At 26.7% G+C, this 21,042-nt stretch overlaps 1 protein-coding gene across 2 annotated transcripts in view; it reads right to left on the bottom strand.

Moving 5' to 3' along the window:
- The window catches only part of LOC100206623 (chromatin assembly factor 1 subunit A-B), a 95,505-nt gene that overhangs the window by 14,300 nt on the left and 60,163 nt on the right, over nt 1-21,042 (bottom strand). The window lies entirely within an intron of this gene.

Genomic DNA, 21,042 nt, shown 5'->3' with positions numbered 1-21,042 from the left:
AAGCATTATCTATATTGTTTTTACTTAAACATCAAAGGGGTCCTTAAAACTATAAAATCCATCAAGTTAAAAATCCATCAGTTATTTAAACTCTGACTTGGTTCTTCAAAAAGAAAATACTGTTTCCTTTGTCAAAAACAACCACTGCATGCTTTTTGACTTCATTTTGTGGCTTCATAAGCATTTTAAAAACTTGTTCAGTGAGGAGGTACCGACTTTTTCAATAACATGAGATCCTATAATTGTTGACTCTAATTAAATTCAAAATAGGCTCTTATTACTTACAATCGTTGATACCAGAACGATGTTGACTTTTTATTTGTATTTTAGCATTTACCTCTGACTTAAAATGGAAAATGCAAATAACTCTATGTGCAAGTAAAGCAAATAAAGCTTTAGGTAAGTTGATGAATATTTTTAGGTTTAAACAGTAAATTAGTAAAAATTGTATACACAACTCTTGTAAGGCCATTAATTCTATTTGCTGTATCTGTATGGTCAACATGTCTTAAAAATGGAATTAATCTTTTAGAAAAGGTTCAGCTTCGTGCTACAAGAATAATATTGCTACTAAAAAACTTGTTATGTTTAATGTTATGAGAAAAGATTAGATAAATTGGGTCTCACTATTTTAATTGTAAGACAGATTTGGGGTGATTTAATTCAAATATACAAGTTGTTCAATGTAATTGAAAAAGTAAATTTAATTAATGAAGTTTTGCCAAGAAGTTATCAATCAGCAAGAGGTCATCAAATCAAATATAATCACAAAATAACAAACTTATTGCCTTGGCACTATTTTTTAACAAACAGAGCATATTTTTACTGGAACCAACTACCTACTGATGTTGTAAATGCCATTTCTGTGAACTCTTTTAAAGCTAAATTTGATATATGGATTTTAAATAATGTAACTATACTGAATAATGATATAGCTAATTGTACTTATTACACTTACTGAATTATCAGTTACTACTATTATTACTAATATGTATCATTCATAAAAGCGGAAATTTATGCTTTAATTTATTATAAATGAGTATCGCAAAACAAGTATTCAAATATTACAGAAAGTCTGATTGTGCTGAAAAAGAGGAAGAGGCAAACAAAGCATAAAAAGCATAAAACAATTTTATAAAAGCATAAATTAACAGAGATAGCATTTGCTATTGACTTACTTGAATTTAAAGTAAATTGTTATTTCCTGCTTGAGGTTCAAATATCAGGGAGTATTCTACATTGTTTTTTTTTACATAAATAATTTTTTAAATAAACTTTAGTCGTAGGAAAAGGCCGATTCTGAGCCATTTTTATTTTCGACCATTTATCCAGCCACAATTTTATATATATTTTAAGATATAAAATTGACCACAACTTTTATGAGTCTTTCAGACTTACTCTGCATGGGTTCGAAGAACCTACTTCTTATGGATCTGAAAAATCTATCAATTCTTTATTGTCAACCCATGAATTAAACGATTTAGGATATCCATACCACTTTACTAGTGATTTATTTTTGAGTTTGCGAATCACTTTTTCAATTCTAAATATTTCTTGATTCGTTTTTTGCAGTTCTTGTTCATAAAAAGTTCCTTGTATTTCTTCACCATTATTGTCAGTTATTTTTTAAGTTGGAGGATCTGTGTACTGAATTTGTGATATAGTAAAAACTTCTTCAGTCCATCTTGGTGTGTATCCTTTTTCAAATGTTGTCTTCTTTTTAGTTATCCTGACTCTATCATTAATTGAAAACAATTAAAGTTTAACCAAAAAATATTCTTATTCTTTTCATCACTAGCTTTAACTGGTGTCATTTTAATTGAAGAATGTCTTGTGTTGTTGTATTTATTTACCATTTCATCTAAGACGTCAATATATTTTCTAGTAGAAATAGCTGAAAAGTATTTGAACATTTTCTCTTTCATTGTTCTATTCCAACGTTCAACTAGACAACTTTTTTCTTCATTTTCATTTGAGTATAACTCAACACCTAGAGCTTTAACATGCTTATTATAAAATTCTCGACCTTTATTTACCCACAATTTTCTGCACTTTCGTTCTTTAAATATTTTATTTAAAGCATTTGCAACATCAACTCCAGTTTTATTCTTTAATGGAACAATCCATCTATACTTTGAAAATACATCTATTACCATGAGTAAGTATTTTATACCATTGTTGAATTTAGAGAAAGATTGCATGTCGACTAAATCAGCAGCCCATATTTCATCGATTCCATTTGCAATTACTTTTCTTTTTCTGAAATGTTTTATAACGGGTCTATGAAGTTCGTTCGCAAGTTCGTCAGACCATTTCACATTTTTTTCTTTGACTTTTTCGCTGATCGATTGTAGTTTTTTTGAATACCGACTTTGCATGGGTCTTTCAGACCGAGTCCAAACTTTGCTTTAGAAGCGATGATAGGTTTTATAATGCCTCTTTCAATTTTTTCGCGTGTAGTTGGATTTTTTATAGCGCCCATTTCTTCAATCATTATTCTGTCGGCTAAATTTCTATTTGCAGTATCTGTAAAATGTTGATATGCGAGATCATGATGATAAACAGCATTATCAACTCTATCTATAGGTTTACTCCATTCTTTATATGCGTTATTTTGCCTATGGTAATTTTACTTTTTTAGTTATTGAAATTATAGAGTTGACTAAGTCTCCTCCTTTCTTAGTGGATCTGACAAATTGAGTTTTTGTTGTTCCGCAAATGTCGCAAGTTCTGCAAATCATATTTCTATTGTTTTTGCTGACAAAGTTTTGTTGATTTAGTGTACTTGTATTTTCTTTGCATTTGACACAGTACATTATTTTATATATAAAAAATAATTATATATAAAAATGGATGTTGTCGATTTATCATGGAACGTAAAAAGAAATAAACAAAATAATAGTAAGTTGTTACCTAAAAGTATAAAAGGAATTATTGTTGGAAAGTCAGGTTGTGGAAAAACTACTTTATTATTAAATTTACTTTTAAGACCTGGTTGGTTAGATTATAACAATTTACAAGTTTTTGGAAAATCTCAATTTCAGCCTGAATACAAAATATTAAAAAGATCTTTTGAAGAAAAATTACCAAAAGAAGTTATTCTTAATTTGTTAAAGTATCAGGATAAAATAGAAAATCCTGAAGAAGTAATTGAAGAAGTTTCAAAAACGTTTAATGAGAAAAATAGTAAAGTTGATATGGAGTGTAAATTTTTTGAGACAGCAGATGATGTACCAGATCCTGAAGATCTCGATGCTAGTAATAATAATTTAATGATATTTGATGATTTGCAACTGACAAAGCAAAATAAATGTGAGAAGTATTATATAAGAGGGAGGCATAGTAATGTAGATTATTTCTATCTTGCACAAAATTATTTTATGTTGCCTAGACAGACTATAAGAGAAAATGCAAATTTTATTTGTTTATTTCCACAAGATTCAAAGAATTTAAATCATATTTATAAAGATCATGTATCGAGTGATATGTCAGAGGATGAGTTTAAAAAGTTATGTAGAACTGCATGGAAGAAAAAGCATGGATTTGTTGTAATAGATTTATCTTCTGAAAAAGATGATGGAAAGTATAGAAGTGGATTTGATAATTTTTATATTACATCTGACTATTTTAAAGATCCTTAAGATCTATAGAAAATTCTTTGAATTTTTAAGGATTCTTGATAAATAAATTTTTTAATATATAAAAATGCCTTGCATATATGTAAAGGGAAACAGTAGTGAAATAATAAATAAATTTAGTTATAGTATTGAACTGGATAAAAATAAACAATATGAAATGGCTCTAGTTGGTTTAGAGACATATTATAGTTTTCCAAATATTGATTTATCAAATAACAATTTTAGATTCAGTCCTGATAATGGGGTGACTTGGTTTGATGTTCTTCTTCCAGTAGGAGCATATGAGATTGATGATATAAATAAGTATATTGAATTATTTTTAAATAAAAATGGTGATGTAATATCAGGAGTTCCAGCTTTAACAATTGGAGCTAATAACAATACATTACGTTCAACTTTAAATATTCAGACAGGATATAAAGTAGATTTTACAACTACAAACTCAATTAGGACTATTTTAGGTTTTAGTTATCAAATATATTCAACAGGTTATTATGAATTTGAAAGTATTGTGAAAATATTAAAAGTGAATACTACACACGTTACATCTAGTATAGTAGAAGATTCATATGTTGATGGAAAAACACAAAAAATTATATATTCATTTTTTCCAAATGTCGGTCCTGGATATAAAATTGTTCAAGAACCGATTAATTTAATATATCAACGTGTATTGTTAGATTCGATTTCAACATTAGTAAATACAATAGGTAATCAAGATGGAAATCAACTTGATTTAAGAGGTGAAAAAATTTCTATTAGATTTCACATAAGAGAAAAAAAAAAATCTTATAATAAAATTACAAATTATACTAATGTTAAAATACATCTTTCAGAAGGACAATTGAAAAAAATTGAAAAAGCAATCAGTGAAAAGACTGGAGTTAGTATTGAATTATCACATTCAGATTTTAATGGAGAACATGCATTAGCTGTAACAAATACAGATGAATAAAATTTCAAAAGCATATGAAGATGGTAAAAGAGTAGTGCTAAAATTAAGCAAAAAACAACTCATGTACAATGCTAAAATAAAGAAGGGAGGATTTCTAGGAGCACTTTTACCTTTCTTAGGATCAGCTGGAAGTTTTTTAGCATCAAAAGTAATACCGTCTCTAGCAACAGGACTTCTTACAGGTGTAGGAGCTGCAACTGGGAACAATCTGATTAATAAAATTGCTGGAAATGGTATTGGTAAAAAAAGATTTTATAAAGTTAGAAATGGAGAAGGAATTAAGTTCACTAAAATGGGAGGTGGATTATTTATGAGTCCATGGAAAAGTGGAGGATCATTAGGAGATGGACTATACTTAAGTGCTGGAAATGGTTATGTGAGAACTGGAGCAGGTCTATTATTAGGGCCTAATTCACCATTTGCTAATATACCTTTTTTGAATTTGATTTTGTAAAAAAAGAATTTAAAAAATCAAAGATTTTTCATGAATCTAAAAAAAATCTTGATATATCATAAAAATGGTATATCATCCTCCGATACATAAATTTATAAATAAAAGTCAAAGAGCTTTTTGGTATGAGAGGCCACTTCCAAGTTGTATTATTAATACTCCTAATTATGGATTAGTAGATACTAGTTTGCCTTGTACTGTTATAAAAGCCTCAAAATCTTATTTTGTATTTAATGACACTTTTGATAATAAGCAGGAATTAATAGTTGATGGGTCTAAATATAAAATATTTGCACAGGAAGATATTAAATGAGCATTTATGTCACATAAAGTTATATCTTTGCAAATAGGTGTAAAAATTGATGATCCTAGTTTTGTATTAATTTCTTTAGAAAATAGTCTAAAATTAAAAATGCTAAGTTTAGATAACAATATTGTATCAGAATCAGTTGATGATATTGTTGTGATTATTAAAAACAATAATTCAATTGAAGTAACAATTAAAAAAGGTGTGATGTATTATGCTATGTTAATTTAGTAAAATAAATAATTTTATTTTGCTTTATAAAATGGAGTATTTAAATAATTCAAATATGAATAAATTATATCCGACTTTACCAAATGAATATACTGAAATACAGCAGATAGATCCTATTGCTTACCGTCTGAATAAGATTAGTGAAATTCAAAAAGAAATAGAAATTGAGAGAGAAAAGAGATTAACATTAAGTAAAAAGTATCATAAGGCAATAAAAGTAATTTCTGCAGTTGATGTAGCGTTAATTGGAAGTACAATGGCACTAGGAAGTGTTGGAATTGGTTTTTCAGCCACAATAGTAGCAACTCCAATAGCTATTGCATGTGAAGGTGCAGCATTAGCGATTGGAGCTCTTTCATTGATAGGAGGTCAAGTGAATAAAAAATTAAATTTAAAAGTAGAAAAGCATGAAAGCATTAAAATACTTGCTAGTTCAAAATTGAATACGATAAGCGATCATATTTCTAAAGCTTTAGTAGATGGGAAAATAGATGATAAAGAATTTGAGCTGATACTTAGCGAATTTGAAAAGTTTAAAGTTATGCTTGAAGATATTAGGACAAAAATTAAAAAAGATATCGATGAACAAACTAAGATATCATTAATTAATCAAGGAAGAGAAGAAGCGATTAATTTACTTCAAATGAGATTTAGTAAATCCGAAGGACGAAGTAAATCTGAAAATATTATTAAAAACAAATAATAACTTAAATTAATTCATACTTGTTAATAAATATGTTTTATCCTTTCTTTTTAGAATGTAGTAAGCGTGAAGAAGATAAGAATAAAAAAAAATATTTGGAACTATTAGGATTTGGAAAAGCAGGAGCTATTATTAAATCCGAAGGATTAATGCGAAGTAAATCATGTGTTACTGAATTACTTCGCATAGGTCCTTTGGATTTAAGATATGATTCAAAATGTCAATATAATTATAATCTTATTACTGAAAAAGGTAATTTTCAAATACCAGATACTTATAGTGATGGTGAAAGAAAAAAACTTTATAAACTTATTTGGAATAAAGATACTGATTTTTATTTTAAAGTAGAAAGTGAAATTAAAGATTATAATAAACAATGGAGTAATGTTAAAAAGAATTATAAATTGAGAATGATAGATAAATATGTACTTCAATTAAAGTGTGACTTTTGTGTGTCAATTAAAGTGTGACTAAAGAAAAAAAATTAATAAAAAGTATTTTATCAATTGCAGTACTAACAGGATTATTAGAATCAGATGACGTCACTTATAAAGATTATGAAATTAAAAATATTATTAATATTGAAAAATATAAATAAAAACATAACATAAAATTCTATGTTTTGTTATGTTTTTTTATTTTTCAATATTAAAAATGTCGTTTTTAAAAATTACTGATCCTGAAAAGAGAAATCAAGCTATTGAAGAATACAAAGCTTTGAAAAAAATAGTACAACAAAATGCTCTTAATGAAAAGATTGGTGAATCTAATTTTAATCAAGGCTTGACAAAGTTGTATAGTCCACTCATTGAAAGTCAATCTGGTATAAGTAAAGGGATATCAAAGTTGAAAGATCAATTAGCACTTACTTTTCAAAATACTGAGATACTCCATATGGATCAAAAGGATCCTTATGCATCTAAGATTGAGATAAGAGAAGAATTAAAACTGTAATTCTTCCAAGTGATCCTAATGTATTAGTTGAAATGTTAGGATTGCGAATAGCTGATTGGGAGGCTGGTAATAATTCATCAAGAAATGAAGCTGTAACAATTAGCGATGAATTACTTAGGCAGGGTTAAAAGATATTAAATAGTAAAGAATATAAAGCAATACAAAATATTCTAGCAGTATGAATAAAAAAAATTGTGTATATAAAAATGATCATCATTAAAAATAAGAGATATATTAAGAAGCATATAATTGGAGGAAGTGGAATTTTCGATACTCTTTTCGAGAGATATAATTTTCGAGAGATGTTTAGACAAGCAGCAACATCAAATGTAACTAAAGTATCATCAGCTATGGTTAAAAAGCTTGCAGCTACTGATTTAGGAAAAAGTGCATTAACTGCTGCTAAATCAGCAGGAAAAGAACTATCATTATCAGCAATAGAAGCTGCTAAAAATACTGCAATAGAAAAAGGAAAAAAATTAATTGATAAAGTATCTAAATCAAATCTTGATAAAAAAAAGTAAAGAGCTATTATCAAACTTGATTAGATCTGGAACACAAAGTAATGAAGCAAATCTTAGTAATTTAGCATATGGATCTTCAATAAAACCAAAGAAATCAATTCGAAGTGAAAATGCTATTAGAATTGAAGAATTAGTTAAAAAAGGGAATGGGCTCAGATTATTTAAAAAATTCATTATTAGATAAAAAAAATGACATTTTCTGAAGTATTTAATTATGATGAGCCAATGAAAGATGTAGGAATTGAAAGATGTCAATATTATGCCTATAATCCGATAATTGGTACAAATCTAAATAGCGGAGACATAAGAATTACAATTGATCAAACTGATTTATATACACTACCATCTAAAGCTTATTTTTAGTTGAAGGGACACTTCTTAAAAATGATGGGACAGGTTATGCTAATACAGATGTAATATCTTTAATAAATAATGGTATCATGTATCTATTCGATAGGATATCATATAAATTACCATCTAAAGATGTAGAGACAATTGATAATCCAGGTGTAGCTACAACAATGTTTGGATTGTTAAAATATTCTAACAACTTTCAAGTTTCAAAGGGATTAAATCAATTATGGTATAAAGATTTCTCAACAACAGCATCGCTAACAGATAACATTGGATTTGCAATTAGGCAAGGAGTAATAATACAAAAACCAACTACAAAGGGAGCATTTTCATTTCGTATACCTTTAAACCACATTTTTGGTTTCTGCGATGATTATGACAAATCTGTTTTTGGATTTATACAAACATTAACTCTTACTAGAGGAAGTGACAATAATGCCATATTTAGAGCTAATAATGTAGTTGCTGGTAAAGTTGTTCTTGATAAAGTAGCATTATACATTCCACAGTTAGATCCATCATTTGAACAAGAATCTAAACTTTTCAGTATGATATCATCAAAAGTAACTATCCAATCAGCTTACAGAGAGCGTCGTCTTAATAGTATGGCAGTATCACAAACTACATCATTTAATTGGCAACTTAGTCCAAAGGCATCTTCTAAAAAACCTAGATATGTCATTGTTGGATTTCAAACAAATAAGTTATTAGATCAAACAACAAATCCTTCATTATTCGATCATTGCGACTTGCAAAATATGGAAGTTGTTGTTAGTAATAAAAATTATCCCAAACTTAACTATAATCTATCATTTCCAAATATGAAGTATTCATTAGCTTATGGTACTGCATCTGATTTTAGTAAAAAAATTTTATGGAACTAGTGACTTGATTACAAATGGAAACATTCTATATACTGAATGTAGAGGTTTATTTCCAATTATGGTTTTTGATGTTAGTAATCAAAGAGAAAGATTAGATTCATCAATAGTAAATATATCAATTAATGCAACATTTAATACTGCAGTACCAGCAAATACTATGGCATATGCTCTTGTAATATCAGATAAATTATTAAACTTTCAATCAGATCGAAACAGGCTTACTCAAATTCATTAATTTTATATAAAAAATGAATTAAAAAAATTTTTTTCTTTATATAATAAAAATGTATTATACTAGAAAAGATTTACAAAATCTATTGAGAGAAAATAATATAACAAAAACATCAGACAATAATGTAACATTATTAATGCTAACTATAGATAATAAGTTGATAGATAAAGATAAAATAATGTCAAAAGTAGTTGAATCAACTGATGAAAAAAGGCCTGTTGGTCGTCCTAGAATTCATGAAGTAAAAGGAGAAAATGTAGATAAAAGACCTGTTGGTCGTCCTAGAATAAATGAGATAAAATAAAAAAAAAAGAAATAGATCCAAAATATGAAAGATTGAGATCAATTAAGAAAAAGCCAGTCACTATTAAATTAACAAACGTAGACACAGGGGAAGAAATAGTATACAAATCATTATATAGAGCTATGAAAGAAACTAAACATGGATATGAATATTTTGAATCGCGTGATGGAAAGGTTGATAATGGATATAAGATTGAAGTATTCAATTCTGAAAAGTTAAAAAAAATGTAAAAAAATTCTACATTGTAAAAATATTTTTTTTAAATTAAATTAAAAAAAAATATTTTATATATAAAAATAATGGCATTTATAACAATTGAATCATTTGATATTAAAAATTTATTTGTAAAAGATATTCAAAGCTGATAAGCCAGTTCCATATCAAAAATTACAACTTACATATAAATATCCAACAGGTGCTGGTCCTGTTCTCATTAAAACATTACCTTCTTTTTCCTATGGTGTGTGTGAAAATAGAGATTTTAAAAATCATAAACTTAATGGTTATTCAATGTCATTTGTATGTGATAAAGAAAAATCTGATGAACAAGAAAAGTTTATTGCAATGATTGAATCTATTGAAAAATTTTGTAGAGATCAAATTGAAGTATATAAAAATAAGATAAAAAATCTAAAGTTAATCTTGCTAATTTAAAAATTTTAAGATATAATGCAGATAAACCTCCAATAATATATGGAAAGTTATTTACAAGTAATAAAGATTTAGAAATAACTACAGTTTTCTGTCGTAGAAAAAAATGAAAAAAAAAAAAAAAGTGAAGTAAATCCTTCGGGTCAATGTAAAGTAAATCCGAAGGATACTGTAAAATCACTTGTTATAGCTTCACCTTATTATTATATCAAACAAAGATGTGAAGCTATTGGATGCTTAAAGATTGAAGGTATTTTTATTGGTTCAATGATAGAGTCAATACAAGTTAAACTTCAAGAAGTAGTTATTGTAAAAAAGATTTCTAATTTTACTAGTATAATGAACGATTTAGATTTAGGAAGTGAATCAAATGATGAGTTGTAAAATATTTAATAATCTAAGGATTTAAAAAATATATAAAAATGGGAGATAAAGCAATGGAATTGTATAGAATGTATAAGCCTACGTCATGCAGTTTGTATTGGAAAAGAGAAGAAATAAATAATAATTTAAAAGATTTAAAAAAAGCTTGCTATATAAAAAATGGAAAACATAATTCTTATGGATCCGAAGGATCTAATTGACGAACCGATTCCATACATATCATCAGAAATATTAACTCCTAAACCTTTTGTATATAGAATAACAACTGTTCAAAATCAGAGACAACTTGAAAAACTGCGAACAGTAGAATATTACTGTAGAGTTAGAGGATGGGGGTGTGTATAATATTTTATATGAAATTTATCATATCAAATATTTTAACAAGAAAAAAAATTTTGAAAAATGATATAAATAAATTTTTTATAATAAAAAATATCTTTCATATATAAAATGGAAAACGATATGAATAGCAAAAATGTAAAAGAATTTTAAAAAATCGCTAAAGAGCGAGGAGTTAAAAAGTATTATAAATTGCGAAAAAGTGATCTTATTATTGCATTATCTCAGAGACCAGTTAATGAACCGAGACATTCGCATGTGACTAATATACTTGATGAACCAATTCCATTATCAGTTCAAGCACCTATTTTAGTTCCTGGACTATTTTCAAAGTTGACAACAGCTGCAAAAAATGTATCGTCTTATGTCGCCAACAGCTATAATGATGTCTTAAAGTGGGTTAAACCATATATTCCAAATCCAATTAAGAAGAAAGTAGAAGATACAGGATCTGATATTAAAAGAAAAATAGAATCAATAAAATCTATAGTTTCTAATACAGTATACAAAAAACAAATAGAATCTAAATTATCACAATCAGCAGTTAAAAATGTGACAAAACAATTTACAGTTAAAGGTGTAGATGGATATGATGCAGAATCTTTCATTAAAGATGCTAAGAAAAATGCAATTAAAATACTAAATAAAAATAGAGGATCAAAAGTGAATATAGTTATCACTTATGAAATGGAGAAGACGAGTATCACAACAGGAGAAACTATAACTGCAGATGTGCCGTTTACAACTAAGAGTTTAAGAATATTAGAATCTACAAATTTAGATGAGTTTTATGAATAAGCAAAATCTAAAATTTTAGAAAACTTATCATCATTTCAACAGCTAGGATCAAATTGGAGATTTGTTTCTATTATAAAGATGGATATCAATTTTATTGAGTATAATCCTATTAAAGCTAAATCATATATTCCACTTGATAAAAATTTAGCAGCTAAAAAGGCTATTAATATAAAAAATGAAGATAATGATTGCTTTAAATGGTGCATAGCTAGACTTTTAAATCCAACAAATAATCATCATGAAAGAGTTGATAAAGAACTTAAAAATAAAGCTGAAAAAATAAATTGGGATAAAATAGAATTTCCAGTTTCATTAGATAAAATTACACAATTTGAGAAAAATAATAAAGATATCAGTGTTAATGTGTATGGATTTGAAAAGTCAGTTTACCCTTTACGCATTTCAAAAGATAATGATCGTCAACATTTAATAGATTTATTATTAATTTCAGATGGAGAAAAAAGTCATTACTGCTTAATAAAAAGTTTAAGCAGATTGCTTTCTTCACAAACATGTAGTAAGCAACATACTACATACTATTGTAGAAATTGTTTACTTGGATACAACTCTGAAGAATCATTATCTAAACATGAATTGTATATATATATATATATATATATATATATATATATATACATATACGGACCCGTAACGTGAAAATTTTTAGAAAAAAGGCAGATTATAATAGTAAATATAAATTTTTCTTAATTTTACATTTAAAAGTTGTTTGAAATAAAGAGAATATGCAAATAAAGGGGGATTGATCGCACCTGATTACCCTCCTCCCTCCTCTTCATATATATTTCAAATTTCATATAAAATTTATATATATATATATATATATATATATATATATATATATATATATATATATATATAATATATATATATATATATATATATATATATATATATATATATATATATATATATATAATATGTATATGTATAATATGTATATATATATATAATATGTATATATATGTATATAATATGTATACATATATATAATATGTATATATATACACAACACATAAACGACTTATTATTAATGTTAATTACAATATTGTAAATCTAATTACGTTAAAACTTTTAATATAAATAAAACGTTTTTAAATTTTTTTTATTTAATCAGCGTAACACTTCTTTTGTCTTTATTACCCCACAAGCAAAAACGTGTATATAATGTCAATTTTGACAATTTTTAATTCTGATTATGATAATTAAATTATACTATGGTAAGGTTTATGTTACTATAAATTTATACGAGGATATATTTAGTTACTTAGTTTTTGTTTTAAGTTTTTATGTGATATACATTGTGTGATTGGTATTAGTCTACGCCTAACTCTCTAGACGATGGTACGTTCTTAATAGCCTATATTATATAGGCTATAAGAGTAAATTGCAGCAATAATGTATGCCGATAATTAGTGTTTTATTCGCATACAAGATAACAATTATATATCGCTTATATGAAAGTCGCCGCTGGTGATCATGATCTTGTTTTATTAGGTCAAAATGTTACGTATCAATACGCTATTCGTTACATCTCGGATACGTAAAAATTATACTTTTGCACATAATGTTACGTTACAATGTTACGTATCATTACGTAAAATCTTACGTCTCGGTTACGTAAAAATAACGGACATTTTGCACGTATTGTTACGTTACAATTTTACGTATCGTTACCTAAAATCTTTCGTCTCGGTTACGTAAAAATAACGGACATTTTGCACGTAACGTAACGAATCTTGTTTACGTTACAATACGTAATGTAACCTGAAAATGTTATAGGGGATTAAATGTTTTAATGAAAGTTTTTATCAAAGCAGTCCAGTCACATTTACTGCAAGTAGTGAAACAGATGATGTTGCACAAATTTTTGTTGATAGTTTACAAGAAGATATTAAGAAAATTTGTGATATGATTAAGTTTCCAAAAAAGATGATATTTACGAATAAAAATAAATATGATTTTGATGAAGCAACTGAATGTCACATTTGTGGAGAATATTTAGGAGAAGATCGAGTGCGTGACCACTGCCATATTAACGGAAAATATAGAGGTGCTGCTCATAATAGTTGTAATTTAAAATATAAAATTCCAAAATTCTTTCCAGTTCTATTTCACAATTTATCTGGCTATGATTCTCACTTGTTTATAAAGAAATTATCTGAAGGGAAATTGAGCTGTATCCCAAACAACGAAGAAAAATATATTAGCTTTTCTAGAGAAATTAAAGTTGGAGAGTTTACTAATAAAGAGGGGGAGAATATTGAAATTAAGCGTGAACTTCGTTTCTTAGATAGTTATAGATTTATGCCATCTAGTTTAGATGCTTTATCAAAAAATTTATTAAAGGAACAGTGTAAAAATATTGGAAAATTGTATTCTGGGAAACAATTAGATTTACTACTAAGAAAAGGTATTTACCCTTATGATTGGGTAGATTCTGTTGATAAATTTAATGAAACCCAATTACCTCCAAAAGAGTTGTTCTTTTCTAAATTGAATGATGAAGGCATTAGCGAAGATGATTACTCACATGCTAAAAATGTGTGGAATGAGTTTAAATGTAAATCTTTTAGAGACTATCATGACTTATACAATGTTTCAGATGTGCTCTTATTAGCTGACGTCTTTGAAAATTTTAGAGATGTTTGTATGAAAAATTATAAATTAGATCCTGCTTGGTACTTCACATCACCAGGATTAGCTTGGGATGCAGCTTTAAAATTAACAAAAGTAAAATTAGAATTGCTAAGTGATTATGATATGATACTTATGATAAAGAAAGGTATAAGAGTGGAATCAGTATATCAAATAGATTAGGAGCTTCTAATAATAAGTACATGGATGACGCATATGACAAAAGCAAAGAATCAACATACATTCAATATTTAGATGCTAATAATCTATATGGATGGGCAATGAGTAAATCACTTCCAACACATGGTTTTAAATGGATGGATGAAGATGAATTGAAAAACTGGAAATCAGTTCCATGCTTACTAGAAGTAGATTTAGATTATCCAGAAAGTCTTCACGATGAACATAATGATTACTTGCTCATGAAAGGGTAAAAGTAAATAAAGTCGAAAAACTAGTCCCTAACTTGAAAAATAAGAAAAATTATGTTACCCATTATGAAAATCTAAAATTGTATGAAAGATTAGGTCTAAAGATCACAAAAATTCATAGAGGAGTCATGTTTGAAGAAAGAGCTTGGTTAAATCACTACATTGACCTTAATACTAATCTAAGAACTAAAGCAACAAATGAATTTGAAAAAGACTTTTTCAAATTGATGAATAATTCAGTATTTGGAAAAACAATGGAGAACATTGAGAACAGAGTCGATGTTAGATTAATAACTAACAGAGATGAAGCTGTTAAATTAGCATCAAGACCAAACTACGAAAGTAGAACAATATTTGATGAAAATTTAATAGCTATACATATGAAAAGAACAAAATTAATGTACAACAAACCAATTTACTTAGGAATGTGCATTTTAGAATTAAGCAAAACTCTAATGTATGAATTTCATTATGATTACATAAAGAAAAAATATGCTGATCGAGCAAAACTATTATTCACAGATACTGATTCATTAGCATATGAAATAAAAACAGAAGATTTCTACGATGATATTAAAAATGATATTGAAAGTAAATTTGATACAAGTGAATTTGATCCAAAACATCCATCAATAAATAATGGATTTAAAATTGATCGAAATAAAAAAGTAATTGGAATGTTCAAAGATGAAGCAGGTGGAGCACAAATTGAAGAATTTATCGGACTCAGATCCAAGTTGTATTCATACAAAATTCATGGAAAAGAAAATAAAAAATGTAAAGGAATAAAAAAGAATGTTGTTAAAAAGTATATAACACATGAAGATTATAAACATTGTTTATTAAATAAAGTAGACCAAGTTAGGAAAATGAATGTAATAAGATCCCATTCACATGAAGTATATACTAAAGAAATAAATAAAATTGCATCAAGTGCAGACGATGATAAAAGAGTTATTTTAGAAGACGGAATTCACACTTTAGCATACGGACATTATAAATTAAGACGATAGGCATTAAGACGACAGACATTAAGACGATAGGCATTAAGATGATAGGTATTAAAGAAACACCACCTCCCTTCACCCAAAGTCATACTAAACAAGATACAAAAAATGACATAAATATTTTTTATTTATTTAAAATGAGAATAAATAAAAAACAAAAAGTAATATTAAAAACTTTGTTATGAGACGATCATAAATTAAAATTAATAAAGATATATACAAATAATATTAAAGAAATTAATCAAAAAATAATAAAAGCTGTAAAACAATATTACAAATACTACTGTGAAGAATGTATTAATAATGTTGATATTTCAATCTATTTCATACAAAACACTGATAAATATGATCCATTTATAAACTTGTATAATATTATAGAAGTGTACATATAAATTCACAAAAAAAATTTTTTAAAAAAAATGATATAAATAATTTTCTTGCGTATATAAAATGGAAAATAGAGAATTAAAATTAAAAACTCTTTTACTTAGTAAAAATAAAATAATTATATTTGCTAATAGAGCTGATAAAGATTTAATAAACAAAGATATAAAAGATATAGTAAAAGACGCTTACTGTAATAATGATAATGTAAACTTAGAAATCCATTACATCAGAAACATTGATAAATATGACTTAATTTCATATTATGATGATATTATAATATATAAAACTGGACGTATTAGTAAATATAAAATAGTTCGTAAAGAATATGAAGAAGAAATAGAAGAGTCAGATGAAGAGTCAGATGAAGAGATTGAAGAGACTGATAATACTAATGTAATTATGAATATTGTAATTAATTCTAAGAAACTAAAGAATCTAACAATTAATCATTAATATATATAATAAAAAGTTTATTATATATAAAATGGACAAGTTTATTAATGTTGAAGGATTAGTCTTACCAAATGAACCTCTAACTAATTTTCAATTGATAGAAGCCGCAAAAAAACTAAAAATAAAAAATTTTAGAGGTGTATTTGTTAGAGATCAATTACTAAATAGAACAATAAAAAAAGAATGTGGAATATTAAATACAGGAGATTCAAGTACTAATGGATTTCATTGGATTTGTTGGTATAAAGACGATAAAGTAAAGTACACTTTTGACTCTTATAGCCAACCTCCACCATCTGAACTTGTTGAATACTTACGCTATCCTGTTTATTATAATAGTGAAAGAGTTCAATTTGGAAATACTTCTTATTGCGGCCACTTGTGTCTTTAATTTTTAAAGAAATTAGATGAAGGATACAATTTTCAAGATATTATTGAAAACTTATTGAATGCAAAATTATAAAAAATCAAAGATTTTTCATGAATCTGAAAGATTTAAAAAAATCTTTCATATATAAAATGCCTGTCGATATATTCGGAAGAACTTCAAATTCAAATACACAATCAATAGTAAACGGATTAACAATGTCTCAAGCTAATAACACATTTCTTAGAAGAGATGGACTAAATAATATGACTGATAAACTTGATATGAATGGTAATACAAAAGAAAATGTGCCAGCTCCTATACATCCAAATGATGTTGCTACAAAAGATTATGTTGACCATATAGTACCTACTTCTCACATTTTAAAAATAGTACCAGATTCAAGTTTAACATGTCTTGGATCGAAAAATCAATCTCTTCCACCAAGTACAGGTGATAAGGGAACAGATGCATATATTATATCATTTAATAACAATAACAGTGGTATCCTAAAAAAAATTAAGGCTAGCATTGTATAAATCTATTACTACTGGACCACCTGTAGCAGGTAACATATTTCTTAAAATATATGCAGATGGCGAACTTCGCATAGGAAATTTAGCTTATACTACAAATAATACTGGAATGGATACTAATGGTCTAGCCTGTGATTTTTTGTGTTCTCCACTTGGTGGCCCATTTTATACTAACACATCTTATGGTAGTGATATATACTAACATATCTTATGGTAGTGAATATATATTGATAGATACTGCAGGAAAGGGTATTGGGGTTTATTTAAAATATATTAGAATGCATATTATTGGTATATCTGGAAATTGGTGGGAATCAAGAGTACGAATGTATGATGGTAGCACTCCTCCTAAACATGCTAACAATACTATAACGCCTTGGACTCCATACAACTATGGTAATTATTCATTATCTAGTGGATATGTAGATGCAAATAATCAGTCTAGTAATAGTACATGTATTTTCATGTCATCTGGATTAGAAGATTTTTATCTTACATCGTGAAATAGTGTTCATCTTACTTCATTTAATAATGAAGAATCTGGATTATTAGCTCACATAAACTCTAATGGTACTACAGCACCATCAATTGATTCAGCAACTACTATCTCATTTTACAGAAATTTTAAAGATTCTATGCCTAGTGTTGGTTCAGGAAGAAGATTGGTAGTCACATTAAACTCTGGTGATAAACAAGTTGGACAATCTGGAAGTTTTCATGTCATTGGTGTAACTTACTATTACAGTTAAAATCAATCATAAAAGTTGTGGTCAATTTTATATTTTAAAATATATATAAAATTGTGGCTGGATAAATGGTCGAAAATAAAAATGGCTCAGAATCGGCCTTTTACTACTACTGAAAAGGTTTGAGGTCTATTTACATATAAAAAATTATTATTATGAATATTTTTATTTCATTGTTTTTCACCTGCTTTTTTCATTATTTATTTTCTTTGTTTGAAATAGTGTGTGAATTTATCTCCACAGCCAATTTTTTGCACGTTTTAATTTTCAGAAAGAAAAAAAAAAGAAGAATTTTAAGAAAAACTTTCAAAATAAAAATTAATAGACCTTTACTTAGATGATCCTTGACTGGTAATCAGTAGTGGAGAGATTTTTTATAAAGTTGCAGAGTGTGGAGTTTAAAACCCCACCACACCATTAAAAGCAATGAATGTCTCCAAAAAAAGTTTTTATTTTAAATTATCTCCATATATATTTTTAATGTTGATTTTTTTTTGTGAAGATTTTAAAAGATTTTTCTTTTAAGATAGTTAACTTTCATTAATACAAATAGTTTATTTATAAACATGCAAAAAATTTGTTTAAAATAACATTTTAAGAACATTTTTGATTTCAAACTTTGTTCTTTTATCATATTTAACATCATTTGGTAAACAAAATGTTTAAAACAAAATATGTCTATTTGTCACACTAATTTTCAAGCTAATTTTGGGTACAAAATGACCAGTGTCATTATTACTTTCAAACACACTTCTAACCACACTACAACATTTTGTGAAAGTTTTTGTTTTTTCTTTATTAGTATATCAAATAACTCTTCCACCTTTTTTATCTGCTTCCCAACAATTTATATCCATAATGTCTTATTCTGTGGGTTGCATAGGCAGTTAGTATCAAACATCTTTTTAATTCAAAAACTAAATTTTAATCAAAAACAAAAATTAAATTGTTTTTACATATTTGATGAATAGAATCCTTTAAAAATCAAATTGCTTAGGCTAAAGCTCTATGGAAACATTGATCTTCAATTTTTTAAAGTGAAATTTTATAATGAACAACCACAATAAAGTTCAACCAAATAAGTGGTAAATTTTGATAATTGAAAATCTTTAATGTTGTGTCACCTTTTATTTACTTAGTAAGTGTGAAATCGTTATTGTACTTAAAAAGTATAAATGTTTTTTTAAATCAATAATTTTCATGAAAATTTTATGATAAATTTTTGATTAAAAATAACCCTTTAGAGAGGGAAAAAATCAAAACTTAAAAAGAAAAAAATTAGACTAATATCACAAATATTTGGGGTTATAATTAGAAAATAAAAACATTCTTTTTAAGACACCTGTTACTGTGCTAAACTTATTAAGTTCAACAACAAGTCAACATGTCAAGTAACCATTGTTTGCAGAGTCATAGAATCAAGAGAAGTAGAAGTAACTATAGCATTTAAAACTAAAGTTTTAAACAGTAGTCTTAACTGTTATAGCCCCATTAGCTTTGTGGGCGTTTACCATGACCACCACTTCATGTGGATTACTTATATTACGCCGGTTACAACATTTTATAAAAAAAGTTTACTCGGCTAAAAGCATAAAAATTAGAATTCTTGTGTTTTTCCCAATTTTTACAGAAATAAATTTGTATAATAATCTGTACAATATAAATATAAAGTTATATATATAAATAGGTAAATATAAAGTTAGACATATATTAAATAAAAACCAAATAACATTTATATTATTTATTTATTCATTGTCATTTAAATTATGCAAATGTTATACAGGGAAGCACTTACAAAACCATATTTGAATCCCTTTGTCAACATTAGAAACACGCAGCTTGCACAATTAATTTTAAAAACACCACTAAAGAAATGGAAATTTTGAATATCTACAAACTAAATGTTTTTAATATATTATGTTTATGTTTAAATGTAAATAAAATTTATCTCATATTTGTGTATTTATATAATTTTATTATTTGAAACTCCCAAAAAAATATGATCTTTCTGTTGGTAAAAAATATCCAAGATCCATTAAATCTTAGAATTGCCACCTTATAAATTATCTACCATTAGAACAGTTTTACGACATTAATATCTTGTAGTTCCGAATAAAATTGAGTTAAAAGCATAAATACAAACTTTGCATGTGCAACAGGAAATTGTTTTCATATGACATGCAAAGACAATTCTAGTTGTCAGCAAGAAAATGAAAACTTATACATCCTCAGTAAAACAGTAAACCTTTAGAAGCCTTGCAAAATTAGCAATTATTTAATTTCTGAAAAAGTTTGTAAAACTACACAAAAAATAGCAGCTTATGGAACAACAACAAAAATTATGTTGGATGATAGATACCAGAGAACAAAAAGGTCCTCAATTAGGAGGACAAATTAGAGAACAAAAAAGTCCTCAATTAGGAGGACAAATTAGAGAACAAAAAAGTCCTCAATTAGGATGATAAATTAGAGAACAAAAAAGTCCTCAATTAGGAGGACAATTTAGAGAACAAAAAAGTCCTCAATTAGGAGGACAAATTAGAGAACAAAAAAGTCCTCAATTAGGAGGACAAATTAGAGAACAAAAAAGTCCTCAATTAGGAGGACAAATTAGAGAACAAAAAAGTCCTCAATTAGGAGTTTCAATTTTTGCAATAATAGAAAAGCTAACATAAAAGAATTTGCAAAAGAGGAAGATATGATTATAAGCATCTTGTAGCATTTCTTTTATTTTAAAACGTCTAGTGTGTG

Source organism: Hydra vulgaris, chromosome 13, assembly GCF_038396675.1.
Source record: "Hydra vulgaris chromosome 13, alternate assembly HydraT2T_AEP".
Lineage (NCBI taxonomy): Eukaryota > Metazoa > Cnidaria > Hydrozoa > Anthoathecata > Hydridae > Hydra > Hydra vulgaris.
This window is presented reverse-complemented; position numbering and strand designations above follow the sequence as displayed.